We start from the raw sequence: 19,311 nt of genomic DNA, 5'->3' as shown, positions 1-19,311 counted from the left end.
AAAAAAAAAAAAAAAAAAAAAAAAAAAAAAAAAAAAAAACACTTTTGCTTTTCCTGTTCAACTACATACCCCGATGTTGTATTTCCTTTTTATGCTCGGGATATCTCTTTGGAGCCATTTAAACTCTTTGTATATTTTATGCTCACACTGAAATAGTGGATACCTGTATTTATGATGTGTCATTTGAAACATAACATGCTTTCTTTTGTGTTAGAGATTTCTGAGCATGGCCTGTTCCTTGCCTTTTCTTTCTCACAAGACACAGTACATTTCTCTAGTATAAAAAAGGTACTCACCAAACAGAGAAAAATACACACATTTGTTGTATCTATGGTTTAACTCCTTTCTGCTGTTATTAAGGGTACATTTCAAGAGCATGATCTGGTACTAGAAGGGTGAAAGCAGCAAGTTCCATTTCAGTTGGCAAAAGCGAAGATGGCAGTAATACAGTATTTCTGTAGGTAGAGTTGTAGCAAGGCAGAAAGGAGCAGCAATGAAGATGCTAAGATGGTCCTTGGTTCTATTTGGCTTCCAGAAATTCTTTCTAATATCTTACTTTACTTTTTCTGGTGTATTTGATAAACAAGTACTTTTCACAGCAACAGTGAAAAATGCATCATTTTTTCAGAAAGATATGCAGCCCTGCACAATGTGGTTCAGCGCCTTTTAAGAACTGGAAGTGTTACAATAGACTGTGGTTCTTGGATGCCCAAGGGAGGGAGATTTTTATTATCATTGGTCACAGGACTGCCAAATGTTATCTCATAAATCTGTGTCTTTCACAACAGATGAGGTAAGAAATAACCCTTTTTTCATTCTGGTTGGTTTAGGTGGTAATGTCCATGGCAATGAGATACGGCTGCATTGCTTTCGTGGTTATCTGAATACCAAAAAGAGACATTTTACATCACAGAAGTTGTTCAGTGAATACAGAATATGGTCCCCACAGCTCTCCCATAAAAATACGTTGTGGGAAAACAAACAATATGAGTAATACTTGTTTTCTTGTTGTAAGGGCTTCAAATTCCTCTAAAAATGTATTTTGGTCTTCAGATATGCTGAGAAAATGGCTGAGGTATGTAACTGTTGGGGATCTCTTTAAAAAAATGAATGGTACTTTTTAGGTAATTTTCTTGTACTTGATTATTGGAAAAAAATAATAAAAAAAAAAAAAAAAAAAAAAAAACGTGAACTTGCACCTTTGAAATCTACTGCAAAACTGGCACAGACTTAATAAGGAAGCAAGATGCAAGCCAGTGGGTTTTATGTGAGGTTAATGTCCCATTTTTTCTGTCCTGTGAATAGCAGAGGGGGGTCTCTTTTCATACGGTAATTTACAGGGTTAGGAAGATTCTGCAAAATTGTGTGCGTTTTGAGAAGAAAAAAAATCAAATGCAAACGGGTCCTTGAGGTTTAAAGAATATTGTGTTCAGTGTAAGATAAAACATTCAACCTTTTACATTCCTGCGGTGATCTGCTGTTCTGCCTTCAAAAAGAACAGGCTTCCCTAAATCATCACCAAACTTTTAAAAAATGAACTCAGCAAGTAAATTTCAAGAGTCTTCAGATTCTACATAAATTGATTTTTGAAATAAGATACAATTTTATGACTTCTTTTTAGTGAAATTAGTAAAACGCTTTGCACAGTTAAATACAGAGCGCTACCTGCCATAATGCAGAGCCAGTCTGTGTCCTTGTCTTCAGATACAGAAACAAAACCCACTCACCTTATTTACAAAATGTACTAACTGGGGTTGCTGCCGGGTTTGTTCCCAGCCAGCCTAGCCAGTTTTCATGTCTTCTTTCCAATGAGACATATGAAGACTATTTTGTTTTGTTTTGTTTTAATGCAAGCAGATGTGACTCACTAGGTGAACTAGCTCCAGCATGGGATGTGTTGGAATTATGGCTCATGTACCCTGCTGATTTGCTCCTGCATGGCAACTGCAGTGCCTCCTGGGTTTGTAGGGTACAAATAGTGCATCTCCAGACTGAATCATGCTTGCTCAGTTGGTGTAATGTGTGCAGCACCCTTCTGAGCTCCTGTACAACTCTAGCAGGCCTTTGCACACCAAGCTATCATTTGCCAAAACAACCAGTATCATTATACCAAGTGGGCGATGTCCTAAACTCTCATTCCCAAAAACAATCTAGCTCTTTCAAGACATGAGGCTGAGGATGCTCAACAGTAAATAACAAGCACAGTATCCTCCCTCAAACTCATCCTTAAATCTCAGCTTTGTGGTGATGCCTATCAAAATCTCAGTTGCTCTTTGACCACTGCTTGTCATGCTGACCAGTAATGTCTTCTGTCTTTACACTCTGTTCCCTCTTAGACATCTGTTGCCCTTTACATTGAATGATTTCTGTGTAAATACTCTCATTCTGCTTTGTTCCCTAGCACAAGAAAGACCAATACAATGGTAATACAAAGACTAACGATAGTATGAGGCATCCGGTGTCACATCTGATTGGGCCCTGATGTCTCATCTATCAGCCCTTTCCTATTTTGAGACATGCAAACTCTGTAGGACCACTTGTGTGAGTAAAGGTTTCCAGCATCAGGCCCGCAGCTACTCTCTGTTCAGAGAAAGGCTCTCATCAAACAGAAACCCCTTGCTAACTCTCAGGCTGCACAATAACCTGCTATCCCAACTATTCCCGTTGCTGCCACCATAGCTTTTGTCTTTGGCTGCTACCTATAAGATTATTCTAGGAACATGTGAATGAAGCAATGTCAAACGTGCATCTCTTGGCCCCTCATTAAGTCCCACCGTTTGCTGTTTAAAAAATGCTCTGCATCACTAAGAAAGAGCTATGTTCATCAGCAAATGCTTATACAATGCTGTAGAAGTTACACACACAGGCTTCTATTAAACAATTGCTATGGGAAAAATACAGCATCTCTTGTTTTGTAGTGTGTTTACTGTATTGTCCTGGTATACATCCATTACTTCAATTATCTAAAGAAAGAGGCTTTGATAGATTATGACCCAGTGATGTGATCCTTGTGAGAGGCACACACATGCACTGATTGTTGAAGGTAGAAAATGGTTGCTTTGTGCAGTTATGGTTGTGTAGTGGAGAATATAGATCAATAGAAGCACGAAAGCAGCCTAGTCCTTAGTCATGTATTCATACCAATTAGGATTGCTTCATTAAGTGAGGTGAGAACCAACTTTCGTGGAAGTTTGTCCAGTGCTCTACACCATTTTGATCCTTGAGGACTCGTGGCTTGGGAAATACAGAATTCCAGTAATGTTAAACAATTTGAAAAATGCACCGTCCACTATGTTGTTTGCACAGCATTCAAAGAAGGCAAGTCAGTGAACTGGCAGATCATGAGATAGGTTTCCTACTCCAGAGAATCAGACCCAGAAGCAAACGCCCCTATCACTTTGCCACCCCTCCACTGGCAAGCAGGACCGACTGCTCGGGAGCACCAGAAGCAAAGTGTGCAGCACGTGGCTGGTAATTCCAGTTCTCTGTTTGTTTATTGGTTAATAAGTAAGTCCCACTCGGGTTGGGCAGGTCTTGGTAAATCCTTAAGAGACTTTCTGCATAACCAGATGTGTAATCATTAATACCCAGTGCGGCAGCTGAATGCGCACACTGGTGAAACGTTGTGTCTGAGCAGAGTCCTGAGGGCATAGAGGGTCTGCACACACCGACACTGCTCGGAGAGCGAGCAGGGCCTTGGGAAAGCCCCTGCTGCCTGCCTGTTTACATTAGCAAATGCTCCCTATTGTGGTAGAAGGTACTGCCATCATACTTTGCATATTAAATTACAGAAAAAATAATTAAGGCGCTTATTGCAATGTGGCACTTAATTATATTTTTCTTGTTCAAGGAAAGAAGTTATGCTCTCCAAAAGAAAAATATTTTTTTTTTTAGTTTAGAATGGATGTCCTGTGCAAATGCTAGACAGATTTATTTTTTCCCCCACATTCTGGAAGTAAAATATTATAGAAGAAAAACAAATTAATTTTCTGTATACAGTAGTCAGCTCTTTATTTTATTCTCCTTACTTACATCTGTACATTGATACTACAAAAATGACTGGTGCTGATAAGAAAGTAGTACCGTGTACTTTGTGTGGCCGCTGTGCTTTGTATTTCTCAGTTTTACCCTTTTGATTAAAGGACATCACACTAGGAATATTGAATCAGGCTTTGTCCTTGCAAACAGTAGAGCAATAATATGTCCAGTACTTGAAATTGGACTTGAGGTAGTAGTATGCCAAAGCAAGGCCTTAGGTGCAAACATTGCAAAGTTGCAGCAAAGTGTTACCGATTGTACCATTTTCTGGCATTTTAATCGCTTTGTCACTTTGTTCTTTTTCATTTACCCAGAAAAATGCAGCTCTGGCTTCTGGGGCCCTCTCTGACCCCACTCTTAAGGTGATGGGCCTCTTCCTTCTCACCCTCAGGCTGGAGCCTCGAACAGGACTGGCCTGGCCCCTGCACCCCAGAGCTCAGGGACGCTCGGCACCCTTTGTGCAGGCAGGCTCGGGCTCCATGGCTGCACTCGCTCTTCTGACCTGCACGTGACTTGGCTCCCAGATCCGCCATGTGCGACTGCACCTGGCACTTCAGTGAATGGAATAAGCAGAAGGAATTGCTTATCAGGACCATCAGGAGCATGCCACTCTGCAGAGAGGAGGACTTGAACCTCTGCACTTCTCTGATCTATTTTACATGCACATGTAGTTTGCCTGGTGCGGTCAGACAATCCTTCCTGTTTTTCTGACCAACTGCTTTGTATGAAAAAAATAAGTGGTGCCTTGATACCCAAACATCCACCCTGCACTCCCTGAAAGCCATTTTCAGATATTCAATTGTACTGTTCAATTGCAGATATTCAAGGTGCTTTTGATACTTTGGTATCCAAAAAAAAGTACTTTGGTACTTTTAGGTTCCATCCTAAAAACTGGTGTTGGATCCTTTGGTTACAGTCAATGAATACAACCTTTACAGTTCACTGCTTGGCTTTGTCTCCTGCTTTACTCGGAGGATGGCTTATTTGTAGCTGTCTTTTGGGCTTTGCTGATAGTTTATATAGAATTCAGCCATTAAACTGAACAGGCCTATGCATGTCGCTCCAGTTAATCTAATACAGCTAATCTGTCCCTTGCAACAAAAGGTGATGATGTCACTTATCAATAAGTAAAAACCAAAACTTTTTTTTGAGGCTCTCTATCTGTAAAGATTGGTGTCTGTTTACACATGGGACTGACTGAAGCCTACAGTGACTAGTGACAGTATAAATTTTGCAATTTGTTTTAATTGTTATACCATCTCCCATAGTCAAATCTGTTATCAGAGAGCATTTCTCAAATCTCTTTTCTATGAAAACAGAAAACAACTGAAATATGTCTGTAAAAATATGGAAATTTAAAACATTATAGTTCAATCTAGTTTATTAAATTATGAGCACACAATGGGGAAAAATTAGAAACTGAAATGTAGATCAAGGAAAATGCTGAAACTTAATTCAGATTGCCTTTTCTTATTCTGAATTGCATCATGCTGAACTGCTCTTTTACATAAGGAGTACTAGTCAGTACTTAGTGATTTTGCTCTGATGACTGAGCAATACTAGAAATAGAAAATAGTTCTAAAAGAATCAGTTATATGGACATTTGGGATTCATAATGGAAGATAATGGTCTTTTTGATGATGAATCCACTATATAAGCCAAGAAAATTTCAAGAGCTTGTTTCAAAGTAGATCCATTAGCATAAGCTGGGACATATCCTTCATCTTCCAGATAAGAAAGGTTCTTGTACTGTTGTAATAACAAATTTAGAGTGTTGGACAATTTTTGAAGTAATTGTGTGCTTTTCCCAGAGCCAGACTTCAGACTTGGTTCCTTCAGTGTATATATTTTCAAGCAAAATACATTATCTGTGTTAGTGTAGAAAAATTGGCGTTGGGGTTATTAGTATAACATCATAGACATGTTTTAAGAAACAAATGTTTTCTTCCACTTCTTGATCACAGGGTCATTAAATGCCTTTTTGGACTAACTGGCAACATGGACTGTAGCTATCCAGAATGTTTCTAAACTCCTCGCCAACTTTCTTCTTCATCTACTTTTTTTTTTTTTTTTTCTGAAACTGTCTAATACAATGCCCAGTGAACTGTAAAAACTGTGGCATATATGAAGCATGCACTATTTGGTTATAAACTGATAGCCCTTTTTGATAGTTAATCTTGTACTCTTCAGAGTAACAAATCTGTTACACAATATGCTAAACAAAACCACTTTATTTTTATATACCTGGAATAATTCTTAGCAAGATTTTATGGTTTATGTGTATACTAATACTTATGATGCCCATGCCCATTTTCAATATTGCTTATCTCCACCAAAGACACTGCAATAGAAATAGTCTATTGGATGTGACATTCCCTTACAGACTCATGGCAGTGTGCTTTTTATTTTCTTGAAATATCAATCTGCAGAGTTGAATGTTACTGAAAGAGTGTTCAGCTGTTTAGGAAGCAAATATTTCCCTAGGATACGTTTCTTTATGTGTCCCTTTCTTTAAAAAGTGTTTTGACTACTTTTCTTGCAAAAAGAATTGCAGTATTGTTCTACCTGCAGTATATTATTATGGAACTTAGGCAGTTACTGTTGTTGTGACTAACTGGCCCCCAAAATTCGGTGTATTTAATTCAAGTTTGCAAACTAGTGATCTCCCATTTTATATCAGTTTATTTCTTGGTGGTTTTCTAGTTTATTTTATTTATCTCAACTATTTAAAATGTCTGCAAATATCCCCATGGTAATGGAATTCACTTGGCAGCAACATACAGCTATATGAATCATGAATAGAGAGTAAATAAAGGGTTTAAGGTATAACTAAATACCAAATGGAAGTTGATATGTTTGGTAACAGCAGAAGGTGTTTAGTGTGAATATACTTCCACACCATTAATATTCTTCCCTGGAAAACCAGAGTTCTAGAAAAAGTTGTTTCGGGCACATTTGAAAGTTTGGTCCTACTGTTTGGGGGATGTCACCCAAAACAAACCCTGAGGCTGAATTCTGAGAACAAAGGTGGCTATTGCAATTCTGTAAGAAAGAATTTGGGATCATTGAATTTTTTGTGATTATAAATCTGTGTGTGCTGTGGGCTATCCGCAGTGGGTATATGGAGAAGTAATCTTCTAGAAGAGCTCTTAGCTGGAGGCCATTCTTTTGATACACTGCTGGCTAAAGCAGCATTTACGGACTTTCAAAGGATCTACTGTACATACATATAACTTCCAACGAATAAACAAGTCACTGTTTTTCATAATAGTATGTAATGGAATAAGATGGCTGAATATTTGCAGAGCATTTTTTTTTGCAAGGGAACAGTATTTGATTTTCTTTGGCTACAGTTGGCAAAGGAGCCTTTTTCAGAGTATTCGTAATTACCACAGCTATGAAAAAAGTGTCCATTCAACTTAATGTCTTGGACCCATTAGCTACTGATGTCTTTTTGCATAAATGCACGGAGTTGTAAAAGTGACACAGGTTTTTAATGTAGGACATCTTAATCCATTGTGATAGCTATGGGGCTTCTTCTTCAAAACACAGAGGGGAGACTGTGCAGTCAAGGGTATCTTAATTCCATACCTGAAGTTCAGCAAATGGAAAAGAGAGTATTGAAAGACTTAAATAAACCACAATGTGATAAATCATAACAAAGTACAAAATGAAAACATTCAGTTTATTTAGGGAATGCTCACAAAGAATGGAAGACATCAGTCTTGGACCAAGGCATACATTTATCCAGACTGCTGTTAATTCATAGTTTATTTATAAAATGATTCAATTTTTGATAACATCTGTGTAGGGCAAGATGCCTAACCTCTGGGGCACGATGGGGAGAAGTTATTAAGCTAGCATCCTCCTTTCTCTTTATCTACAGAGAAAGAAGTTGGAAGGAACCATAGTGTTACATTGGTGACTCAACTCCGGCAGCAACACCAAGTGGGTCCACTGTTTTACACCCATCAGAGTAAAGAGAGAGCTCCTCTAAAATGGAGAGAACAGGAAATCGTGATGGGAGGTTCTCAGAAGAGCCAACCAAAGCAAGCTGATAGACCTATTCTGATACAAGTCAACACTTTAATTTCTGTCATGGAGGAAATCAAACAAAAGTGTTTGCATAAAGAGACTAAATCCAATCAGAAACTACTTTGTATGTTTTGTGTCAGTTTGCAATGAAAACTCCAGCTGTCTCCAAGCAGTACAAAAATGTATGGTTATTACAATTCTGCTTTTCTGATTGCTGACTGGGAAAACACTGACACATAATTTCTATTTGTGCAAATTTCTGAAAGAGCAGTGTGTGCTAGTGACTAATGCACCTATAAGGCAAAGTACTGATCTGGATTGAAACAACGATCTTATAATGCATTTTTGTGTACAGAAATTCTTTTTGCTGTCTATCACCGCCAAATTTATTATGGCTGAAAACAATAAATTGGATTGGCCACAAAATGTTTTTCTCTAATATTAATGACCTAAAATGTATTTTGATAATGGAAAAAATAACATATTGGTCATTTCATCTGACAGTTTTTACCACTTCCTGCCTGATTATTGAGGAATTCAGAATGCTTTTTGGCCAACAATAAGTATGTCTACACTAGGGAATTTCTTGTTCTTTTTTTCAGGAAACACAGCTACATTAGTGCTATTAATGCAGGCTTTGTCACCACCATTTATCTAATGCTTTCTGGGCTCCGTCACTTTTCTAGATCCCTTTTATCTACTCCACAGTGGGCCCCTATCCTGCAATTAATTCCTCTTGGTACATAGGTTGGCAGCACTTGCCGCAGGGTCCCAGCCATTACAGATATCTTTACATAAACGTGAAGGAGATAGCAGCACCTGAGTTGGCAAACACCAGGCCGGCAGCTTGCATGCAGAGCAGATTGGGCTTGTTGAGATATGTGGCCACAAAGCGACCATCTACCCTTCTGTGCATGTGTTGCTGGGGCAGGAGCTGCATGCTGTGGGGTCCCTGCCCTCCCTGGGGCACTTGATGTCCAGTGCAATCAGTTAGAAAATGAGAATGAGACTGGGTTGATCTGCTTTCTGTTTTATCTCTTCCCACTGTGAGCCGAGGAGCTATTTGGCTTTGGTATTTCACTTTTCTGGAGTTTTCCTGCTCATCTCTTTCCTCCCCTCCTCTTTTTTATTATTTTATTTTTAATAAAACTTTAATTTTCTACCATAGATCACTTTTATTTAATAAGAACTAACACATCAGCAAATGGAAGGATGTTTTTCAGACTTCAGCACACTAGCTTTCACTGAAGACCACACATGTCCCTGGTAAATAAATTAGGAAATAAAGAGCACTAAATTGATAAAACAATGGCTGTATTTTGCTGACAGCTGGCAACCCTGCAGTACAGCTGCTTCTCCCAGCCCCCTGGGAGCTGAGAAGGGGACAACAACAATGAGCTATGCGATGTGACTGACATCTCTTCTACTCCACCAACCTAAAGACGCACACCTGCACTCACCATCAGTCCAGAGGCATTTCTATAGGTTTCATAGTATTTTAAAAGATTTTGCTTCACCCAGCCAGGAGTTAATAGCTTCTCTAGAGCATCCATTTGTGGAAGTCCTGTATGGATGGTCATGCAGGAGGTCACACATTAATGAACTCTTTTGACCATGCAATCTGTCACTGAGGAGACAACCTGACCATGTCCCTCAGAACATGCCTTTTTATTTTGTTAAGTATCTAGCCTAACAGGTGCAGCTATGCCTGCAAGCAGCCCAAAGCAGCCAGCTGTATTTGTAATGAAATATTAAAATCTGCAGTCATCAGGAGAGGGGAGTCCTCACCAAAGACTGTAAATAAGAGAAGAATACAGCGGCTTTGGGCTTTCTGCCTGAGCAGATAAACCTTGACTTCTGTTGTGCCTTTGCTTTCTTGAGAAGCCCCAAGTGCTGTTTCTGGTTGGAGGGGAAAGAAGTCTGGTGTTACTGTCGGTACTGGAGATGGCCGTTCCAAGCTGGAGTTAATGCTGAAGGCCAGCAGTGTCAGGACTGAATCTGCAGTGTGGCTCCCCGCCGCAGGCAGTGCCCAGTGCTGTTGTCTACATGTGGCCCCTGATTGCTCCAGCCTAGTCCTACACATTTCCTCCTCCGCTGCTGATTTATGATGGCTTTTCCTCAGTCACACCCTGTTTCCCAGTGTCTGAGTCGTGTGAGGAGCCCTCTGCTTTAAAGTGGGTGTTGAAAAGGCAAGAGGGAACAGGAAGGTAGTAAGTAACTGGGTGATGGTTAATTAAGTTAGCCTTCCAGGAGTTAAAAGACAAGAAATCTCACACGCTGTAAGGAGAAGTCACTCCTCAGGAAATCCTTGTTCCAATGGAGCAGGAAAACAAGCGTCTCACAATAGAAAATATCTTCCCATCAGCAGCATTAGAAAATGATAAAGCAACCAAACCGTGGTAGAGTGAGTCATCACTCAACAATTTGTCTTCAGTGCTTTCCCAGTGACTGCTTGCAAAGGTTGTGGGTTGCTAAGCCAGACTTTGGAGGCTCTAAGATGGGGAAGGCCATCGGAAAGTCCTGATGTAGTAAAGATGCTTCTAAATTTCAGATGAGCTCAGAAGCAGAGTATCAGCAGGAAGATCCATCTTCCTTGTTCTAAATTAAAGATGTGCATTTTAGCAAATCTGAGGGAAGTGTTGTGGTTGCTATGGATAAAATACATGCAGGGTCCAAAACTCAGAATTCACTCTCTTAGTAGACAGAGAGCAAAGAAGGCAGAAGAAGCTAAAGGAGTCTGGTGCTGCAGAGATGCAGAGTTAGCTCCTGACTATGAAAGTAGCTTTGACTGCAGTGTTCCACTACCTGTCGTGGTACCTGGCCCTAGCATCCTTCTAGTCCACTGGAGTGACTGAAGTACAGAAGGTCTTCAAGCCCTCATTCAGCTCCCTCTTTGTTACCCATTTGGATTGTCCAAGTAATTCATTTACCACTTGTAATTCTGTCAAGGTAGGAGGACTTGAGTTTAAACACAGAACACCACTGGATCCTGCTGCATTTGTTTTAAAAATGATGTCCTACAGAGGTGTCACATTCTCTTCCTTCCTGCAGATGTAGGCTTGTCTAAAATATCCACTCTCCTTTGCCGTTCAGTTATCTCCCATGTAACACCGTTGCCTGTAGCAGCACTGAGAACAATTAAGATAAGAAAGACATCAGTGTTTTATCACTGTGTGGTCTACCCTTACTTAGAGCAAGTCTGGCTGAAGTAATAAAAATAATAAATAAATAAATAAATAAATAAAAGCAAACCTGACACCTAACAGTACCTTTCCTGCCCTAAAGCTCATGTTATTGCTATCAACAATCCAGCCACAAGGGATGTCTCAATGATGGAAAATGTAGTGGAGGAAAGGCTGGTGGAGAGCAAGGTAGGAGAGCAAGGAGAGCAAGGGAGTTACGCTGGGGCAGAAGGCATAAGGACAGGAAAAGGTTTCATGTCCATTGTGCTCTTGTAAAGACAAGAGCAGTATTCTTGGGGAAAATGATAGAAAAATACTTAGGCAGTGTTAATCAACCTAATTGTTAGTGATCTGAGCTCAAGGGAATTTACAGCTTTCATGGAGCTCCCTTCAGTTCTGTTTTTTTCAAGATTGCAGAAATATTGTTTCATTTCTGTTTTGTGATGGTTTGATTTGCTGTGACTCCCCCCAAAGAGCGATAAGCTTTGCTGTGCCTCTGTTCTGAGAATGTCCAGACATGCTCCATACCCTTAATGGGATTACTTTTACTCTGTTTTAAGGGTATTTTACGTCTTCAGAGAAACTGGGTTTTAGCTGCATACCTTTTAGGCATGTTAGATATATAAAGACTGATGTCAGCTGCATACACTACTGAATAAAGTATGTCAGAAATATGTAATGTATGATAAACAGAAAGATGTGCTTGGGGTTTCCATCATCTTTCTTCTTAGTGAGGTATTTCAGGACTTCAACTAAATGCATGTCTTACATTAGAGAAGCTTAACAGACTCAGAATATGTATATCCTCATTTCCCTTCAGCCTGTGAAGCTGCCTTACTACCAAAGCTGAGTAAAGTATCTTTATTGAGTCACTGTAAACAGCTCCTATTCAGCTCTCGACCCTGCAATCACACTACTGAGCTTTTATTATTATTATTATTTTATTTTTTTTTTATTTTTTTTTTTCCTGCAGCTTTTTTCTTTTTCGGAAATAAGAACCTTCTCATGCCCATTGATTTCATCATTCAGGAATTTAATTCAGCAGTCACCTTAAAAGGCCATTCATTTTGAGTTTAGGGAGGAGTGCATTTGCTTCCTTTGCAAAATGTGATGTCAAGGTTTATATATTTTTTTCCCCCTCAATTCATCTTGAAAGGCAGAAAGAACAGGGCCTGTAGTAGAACACAGCATACATTTACATGGGGTTGGCTAAATGAAGAAAGCTGAAGGGCTTGAAGGGGACACCTTGAGCCCACTGGGTGCTCTTTCTGAGGGCTACAGATACAGAGAAGGGCATGGCCTGTTTCAGCAGGGTGCTGATTCAGGCTTCGTAATTAGCCAGCTAAAGAGATCAAAGAGAGAAAAAAAGTCAGATGAAAGCTAGGTGCTGGTGTGGCTGTAATTCTCCTCTGAAATATCTGGTTCCCAGATTACAGTGATGTCAGGCTGTGTCTGTCACAATTCCCGTGGGGAGGAGGAGGATAAACAAAGGCCTGCAGGCTTCACCAAAGCACTTTTTGTATAGATTTCTCCACATTGGATCAGTGACTGTAGATGAGGCTGGTGGCTCCATTTGTTATTAAAGTTGTCTACACATCTCATTATAAAGCCCTGTGTCCAGCCGGTTGTAACTTTTTTGGAGTTCAGCTCCTGGAGCTGGGCTGTTTTTGGCTGCTCTCACCACCTGAACGTACGCACAGGTATGTGACAGATCTCACTCAGGTCAAAGGCTTCTGGAATGAGTATTTGGCATTTGGTATCAGGAGATGTGGAGGGGGGGAAGTGGGTTTTCTGAAAGGGCTCTATCTTTTACGGTCTTTGAGCAAATTCAGCCCGAGTTAGCTAAGACAGAAGCCTTTCAAAGTCTGCAGCTCACACGTGTTCAACAGAAACCTTTAAAATTTTAGCAGCTAACCTCCCCGATGATTTTGCCTGCCTTGTGCACAGTCTGGTCCAAATTTAAGATTATTTTTTTTTTTTGGGGGGGGGGGGGGGGGTGGGGCGTATAATTGTTATGAGGCTCTGTGGCAGTCCATGCTTATGTTTAAATCTGAACTCAGTGCCAGGCACTGCCTGATTTCCAGCAAGCATCCCCTGGGCTGGTAATCCCGGGCAGTTCCCCTGGGCAAGCTGCTGGGGATAAGGAGCCTCAGCGTGGCACAAGCTGGATCCAGACGGGGCAGGAGGGAGGGCAGGACGTTTAAAGTGGGAGCAGAGATGGGGCACAACACTGATGCAAACTGCAAACCAGAAGCCAGAGGGACCTGGGAAGGGAGCTGTGTGCGAACCAGAGATGGGGGACCTGGGAAGTCCCCATGAGCAGAGCCTGGGGCAGAACCCCATGAGGTGGCACAAGAGGAAGGCAGGATTATCTTGGATTTGCCAAGGCCAAGGATTTGCTAGGGCCGAGGATTTGCTGAGCAAGAAGATTAGGAATGTGTGGTAAGTTTAAGGAGCAGAGGCAAGGACTGGCTAAATCTGAAGTCCAGGACTGAAAGCTGAAGGCAAGAAAATGGGGCAGTGGTGCAGATGAATCACCCTGGGTGTTTAAATGCTGCCTTGGATTTGGTCATGATGCTCCAGAACTTACACACTGGGGAAACTTTGGATAATGTTACCCAGATGCTCTTCATTTCCTTTGTGATCAATATGATGCCTAACATGAAAAAGTGCTGAGTGCTTGGAGCTATAACTAAAGCCTATGAGGGCTAGGTTTTCTGTATATACAAAAAATATAATGTAAAGTGTTTGGAAAGATGGGGTTTTAATATTCGAAATTGGATGCCCAAACTGAATGTATTTTTCTCCTCATTTTTCATCTGCTCACCTTAGTTTTACAAAGAAATAATCAATAATTGTGAAGTAGTCAAATTTTATAATATTGAGTGTCAGTAAAAAACACACTTTCAGGAACAAATGATTCTTTCTTCAGAATGAAATAAAAGAATACAGCCCAGCAAAGTCACAGCCACAGTGAACAACCAGAACACCAATCATGCAATCATGCTCATTATATGGCCACCTCTTGTTCCGTATGCTGGCTGAAGCAGAGCTACTCTGAAAAAAGTTATGTAGCATGTTAATAGGAGCTGAGTCACAGTACGTCCATGGAAGTGCTAATTGAAAAACACTATCCTTTTCCTTTCATGTAATAGTTAATTGTGTAAAAGCAGTGTTTTTCCAAACAGTCCCCACTTATATATCCCTATAAACTTTGCAGGAGGGATGCAGACCGTTGGATAAGGACAAGGTAATGGCTTTTTCCTTAGTTACAGCTTCTGCAGCCCTTGGAAGTCCTCTGTGGATCCCTAGAAGCCTGTAGGCCACATGTTGTAAACCACTGTCGCTGATTGTATAGCTCACAAAGGAAAAAAAAAAAAAAAAGTTAAATCAAAAGTCATTTTCTTGGTCTTTCTAGTAACATATGCTGCGTAATAAATAAGTGTATGAAACGTCCAATGCCCTTGCTGCTAGCAGTAATCTTGAAAGGAGGAAACGAGTTTGTTCTGATTCTTCATATCAGATGGTCTGCCTAAAACTTTGTCTCCTTATTTAGTTTATTTGTTTTCTCTCCCTCAATTGCCACTGCCATATTTGCTCTGGTTGACCACCATTATTGCAGCCCCAGCCTGAGTTAGGGTTCTAGTATGCTGGTTTACCTCTGCCCATTTAGTTCAGCTCCTACCGCGCCCCAGTTTGTGCTGCAATCTGGTTGAAGTGCTCACGTACTTGAATGTTTCCATTCCATTGCAAACTGGGAGCCTTATTTGATTCTGCAAAAACAAACATTATGAAGGTGTTTGGAGTTTGGGAACTTCTGACACCGAGGCATAAGGATCTGTAATTACAGCAATGTTACCCTCCATCCACCACAGCTGTCTCCAGCAATGTTCCCCCTCAATAGAAATCTATCCTATAATTTCAGATTAGAACTGGAACATAAAGCAGTAATTGCCCCTTTCTGTTCAAGTCTTTGAGGAATTTACATTGTCAAGCTGAGACGTTTGCTGTGCTTAAACCTTTCCACCCCTCGGCAATAGGTCATTACTTGAACTTCACTTCACTTTGCTTCGTTTGCATCGGCAGTTCCCCTGGTTCAAATGCTGTGAAAGCTGGTTGCAGACAGCATTTGCTTCAGGAAGAGCAAGCCTCTGATTCTCCTTATAATATTACAATGACTGATTTACTTTTTTTTTTTTTTTTTCTTACAGCTTGACATTCAGCTTTTTTTTGTTTTTTCCTTTTGTGTGTTGATGACCTGTGTCACTTTCCCATTAAGTTATTTTGGCTGTGAAAATTATAGAATTGAAAGTGATGTGAAGCTTATTCAGTCCCCTATTCTGAATGTCATCTCCTTTCTGGAATATAGAACAAGGAATATATATTGTTATTTGTTATCTTTAAAAATTTTGGTTGTTCCATGTGTAGAAGAGAAATATGAGAGACTTTCTCAAGCTCAGAATATGTCAATGCTGCCTCAACATTGGTGAGGCCACACCTGGAGTACTGGGTCCAATTCTGGGACTCCCAGTACAAGAGAGACCTGGACATACTGGGGAGAGTCCAATGGAGGGCCACTGAGATGCTCAATGGACTGGAGCATCTCTGCTAGGAGGAAAGGCTGAGAAAGCTGGGACTGTTCAACCTGGAGAAGAGAAAACTCAGGGAGGTCTCATCAGTGTATGTAAACATCTGATGGGAAGATGCAAAGAGATGGAGCCAGGCTCTTTTCAGTGGTGTCCAGTGCCAGGACAAGAGGCAATGGGCACAAACTGGAGCACAGGAGGTTCCTTCTGAACACCAGGAAGCTTTTCTGTGTTGTGCCGTTGACAGAGCACTGGCACAGGTTGCCCAGAGAGGTTGTAGAGTCTCCTCCTTGGAGATTCAAAAGCCATGTGGATGTGGTGCTGGGCAACCTGCTTCAGGTGTCCCTGCTTGAGTAGGGAGCTCAGACCAGATGGCTTCCAGAGATCCCTTCCCACCTCAGCCATTCTGTGATTCTGTATGAAAGTGTTAGTAATTAGATGCTGAGCTGGAGGCATAGGCTGTAGCTCCATGCTCTCTTATTTCTGCTGCTTTGTTCTTCTATTCTGAATTTAAGAAGAGATTGGACTGTGCACTTAGTCACGTGGTCTAAACTTTTGGGTAGACCTGTGCTGTGTGAGGAGTTGGACTTGATGATTCTTATGGGTCCCTTCCAACTTGGGATATTCTATGATTCTATGATTCTAAGCCCTGAGTCTTGGCTGCTCCCCTCTGAAAAACTCTGTGCTTGCTAGCAGAACTATAACAGCACATAGATAATGTAAATTTGCCTGTGAGTTCCTTTTAGCTATTTATTTATTTTGATTTCAATTTATGAAATATAAAAAAATGCTTATTTTCCCAGCCTCTGAGCACATTTAACAATGGATTAAAAAAGCAGACCAACCCCCTAAGAGCATCAGCAAACCACTAGCTTTTTCCCATGTGCCAGGACGCATCGTCAGATTTTTTCAAAAGTAGCAAAATAGACAAAAAGGGCTTTGTGTGGTTGGGCTAAAAGAAGTCTAATGTGTGAACAGGGGGCCGGAGAACTTAGGATGCTCTCTTCTCTTGTCTTCCTGCTTCTTGCCTATGATTCTACATAGCAGAGGTACACACATATATATGCATGTATGTACATATGTACGTGTTGCTCCAGATACATCTATAACATCCATGTATTGGGAATTATGCTTTGACTGGCTACACACCACATTAGCTGTTCCTGACATTTCCTGTTCCAGCTTTCCCCTCTCGAACCACCAGTACTGAGTTTTTCTGCTTTATTGCTGCCAGCACACAATACAACGCCAAAGATAAGTTTCTAAGCAAGTTCCACAGGCAATTTATAACGCTTTCTTTCTTTCCAATTACCCCCAGTTAGTGGGAATAAACCTTTCCTCAGAAGACACGGCACTAAACCAACATGCCAGTATTCGCCTTGAGTTTCTGGAGAAGCTGACTTTTAAAAAGTGATCTTCTTCCTAGCAGGAAGCAGAAAATTCTGTCCTCAAAAGTGCTTCTGAAAATCAAGCCTTTCTTTCTGGAGAAAAGCATGCAGTTTGCATTTGCACACTCTCTTCATGTGTTGGCAAATGAGTGGGGATGGCCCTAGCCTGACTTTTCCTTCCTCATTATACTTGGTACGTGTTTGCTTCCCTTGTGGGCTGTGTTTTGAATGTGTTTGTTTACTTTCTCTCTGTTTGCCATACTAACTTCTTTATTCTTTTCCTTAGGAGCTTGCTGCATATTTTATTTCTGTCCCAAATCTCCACACTGCTTTGCTTCGGTCAGCTGGGTTTAGTGTGCTGTTTGTATGAGGATATGCCTTTTTGTCATTTTAACCTCTTGACAGTTACTGTTCTGTTGAAGAGAGAGGAATTCCAAAACCTAAAACTCTAAAATAAAGCCTTACTGACAGCAAAAGGAAAATAAAGAGCCAAAAAAAGTATATGCATAAGAAAAATTAATAAAACAGGCACAGGATAAAAAAAAACTGCATAATTTCTTCCCACAGACGTAATCCAGATGTTACTCAATAAATGAATCACATTTAAATATAAAAGAATCATATTTATTGCATTGTATAATCACTTCATTTTTTCAGTAAGAAAAAAATATGAAAAATCCAGTTTTAGTAATGCCTCCCCTTTCACAAGAATCCATTTTTTTTCTTAGCATGGTTTAAGGCCATTACGGAATGTGATCCTGTTATCCCTGGTAAAAGTCTGTGAGGTTTATCAGCAGCTTTTGACACAAATGAACTTAGGATATTGCTGCTTTTCCACAGAAACTCTCTGGGATCAGTGGAGTCGTTCTGAAGATGAAAACTATCTGTACTCCCTGCAGAAGCATCTGAGAGGGCCATAATGGTTATCCGCCTTGCTTCACATCCCTTCATGGAAAGTCAGTTGTTAATACTGGTGTTAGTGGGATATCACTTGATGAGACACCTCAGACCTCAGAAGTGAACAGCTACATGCACCTCATAATTTGTACTGAACAGCACACTTACCAGGCTATAGCCAAGCCTGGGAACAGCGAATGTCAGAAGGAGAGAAAAAGCTAACTCAAAATAAGTTTGAAGAAAAGATGAGTAGTGCTGACAGATGGTACAACCCTTTTAGGAAATCATGACTTTCCCCTCCTTCCATCAGTTGCTAAGGAGAGATTATGTATGAGACTATCAAGGATATCAGCATTCAGGTCATACTTCATGCTGACCGGTGCTCGGACACCCTTAAAGCCATCTGACACAACTTCCATCTTACCAACCTCCTTCTTGGGACTGTGGCAACCATCCCCACAGTTCTTTATTTCCAAGTGGAAAATAGGAATGCTCTACCTTTTAAACTGTCCAGAAAGCTGCTCAGAAGTGTTACCCAGTTCCCCGTACAGTCGTGCATGTCTGGAGCTTCAAAGGCAAATGGGAACACGTCAGAATATTTCCCCGCAACTTAGTGACTCCACATGCATTAGCTGCTCTCAGCCAGAACAATGATCTTTCTCTTTGCTGCCTTCCATGGGACAAGGTTCAGCCCCATTAATGACTGCATTTCCCTCCCTGCCACTCCAAGGATACTTGCTGAGAGGGGATGATGTAATGGTCACGACTGAAATGAAACTCAGATGAGTGGAGGAGAATGTGTGTGAAGAACATGCATTTGCGACAGAAATTCATCTGGCAAAGAAATAAAAAGAGAAAAAATAGCAGAAGATCACTGCTTGATTTAAAAAAAAAAAAATAAATGCAAAATTCATATTGTTTACTCCAGCCTTCCTTCAACAGAAGCAGTGACATATTGCCTGCTAAACAACCACCCTCATCCCCCACTTTAACTATATTATATCTACTAATTCCTCTAAAGAGAAGAACTATACTAGGTGCATGCCAGTGATACAGTCCTCAGAGCTGTTGGAAGCCATGTTTACAGCAGGCTCCTCTCAAATAACATATACCATACTGCAAAGGGGTAACAGGGTGGCCCCAACCTCTCCTCTCCTCTCCTCTCCTCTCCTCTCCTCTCCTCTC

The 19,311-nt window shown here is 40.7% G+C and overlaps 1 long non-coding RNA gene across 2 annotated transcripts in view; it reads right to left on the bottom strand.

Annotated features, from left to right (window-relative positions):
• Positions 1 to 14,121: 14,121 nt before the first annotated feature.
• The window catches only part of LOC118161436, a 9,779-nt gene continuing 4,589 nt past the window's right edge, over positions 14,122 to 19,311 (bottom strand). The window contains exons 2-4 of one of the 2 annotated variants that reach the window (XR_004748025.1): positions 18,555 to 18,693; positions 14,915 to 15,028; positions 14,122 to 14,613 (exon numbers count right to left, since the gene is read on the bottom strand). This is a non-coding gene — a long non-coding RNA (uncharacterized LOC118161436). The remainder of the gene's footprint in view (positions 14,614 to 14,914; positions 15,029 to 18,554; positions 18,694 to 19,311) is intronic. The other variant, XR_004748026.1, reaches the window with a different exon arrangement.

The sequence above is a fragment of the Oxyura jamaicensis genome, chromosome 2 (assembly GCF_011077185.1).
Source record: "Oxyura jamaicensis isolate SHBP4307 breed ruddy duck chromosome 2, BPBGC_Ojam_1.0, whole genome shotgun sequence".
NCBI lineage: Eukaryota > Metazoa > Chordata > Aves > Anseriformes > Anatidae > Oxyura > Oxyura jamaicensis.
This window is presented reverse-complemented; position numbering and strand designations above follow the sequence as displayed.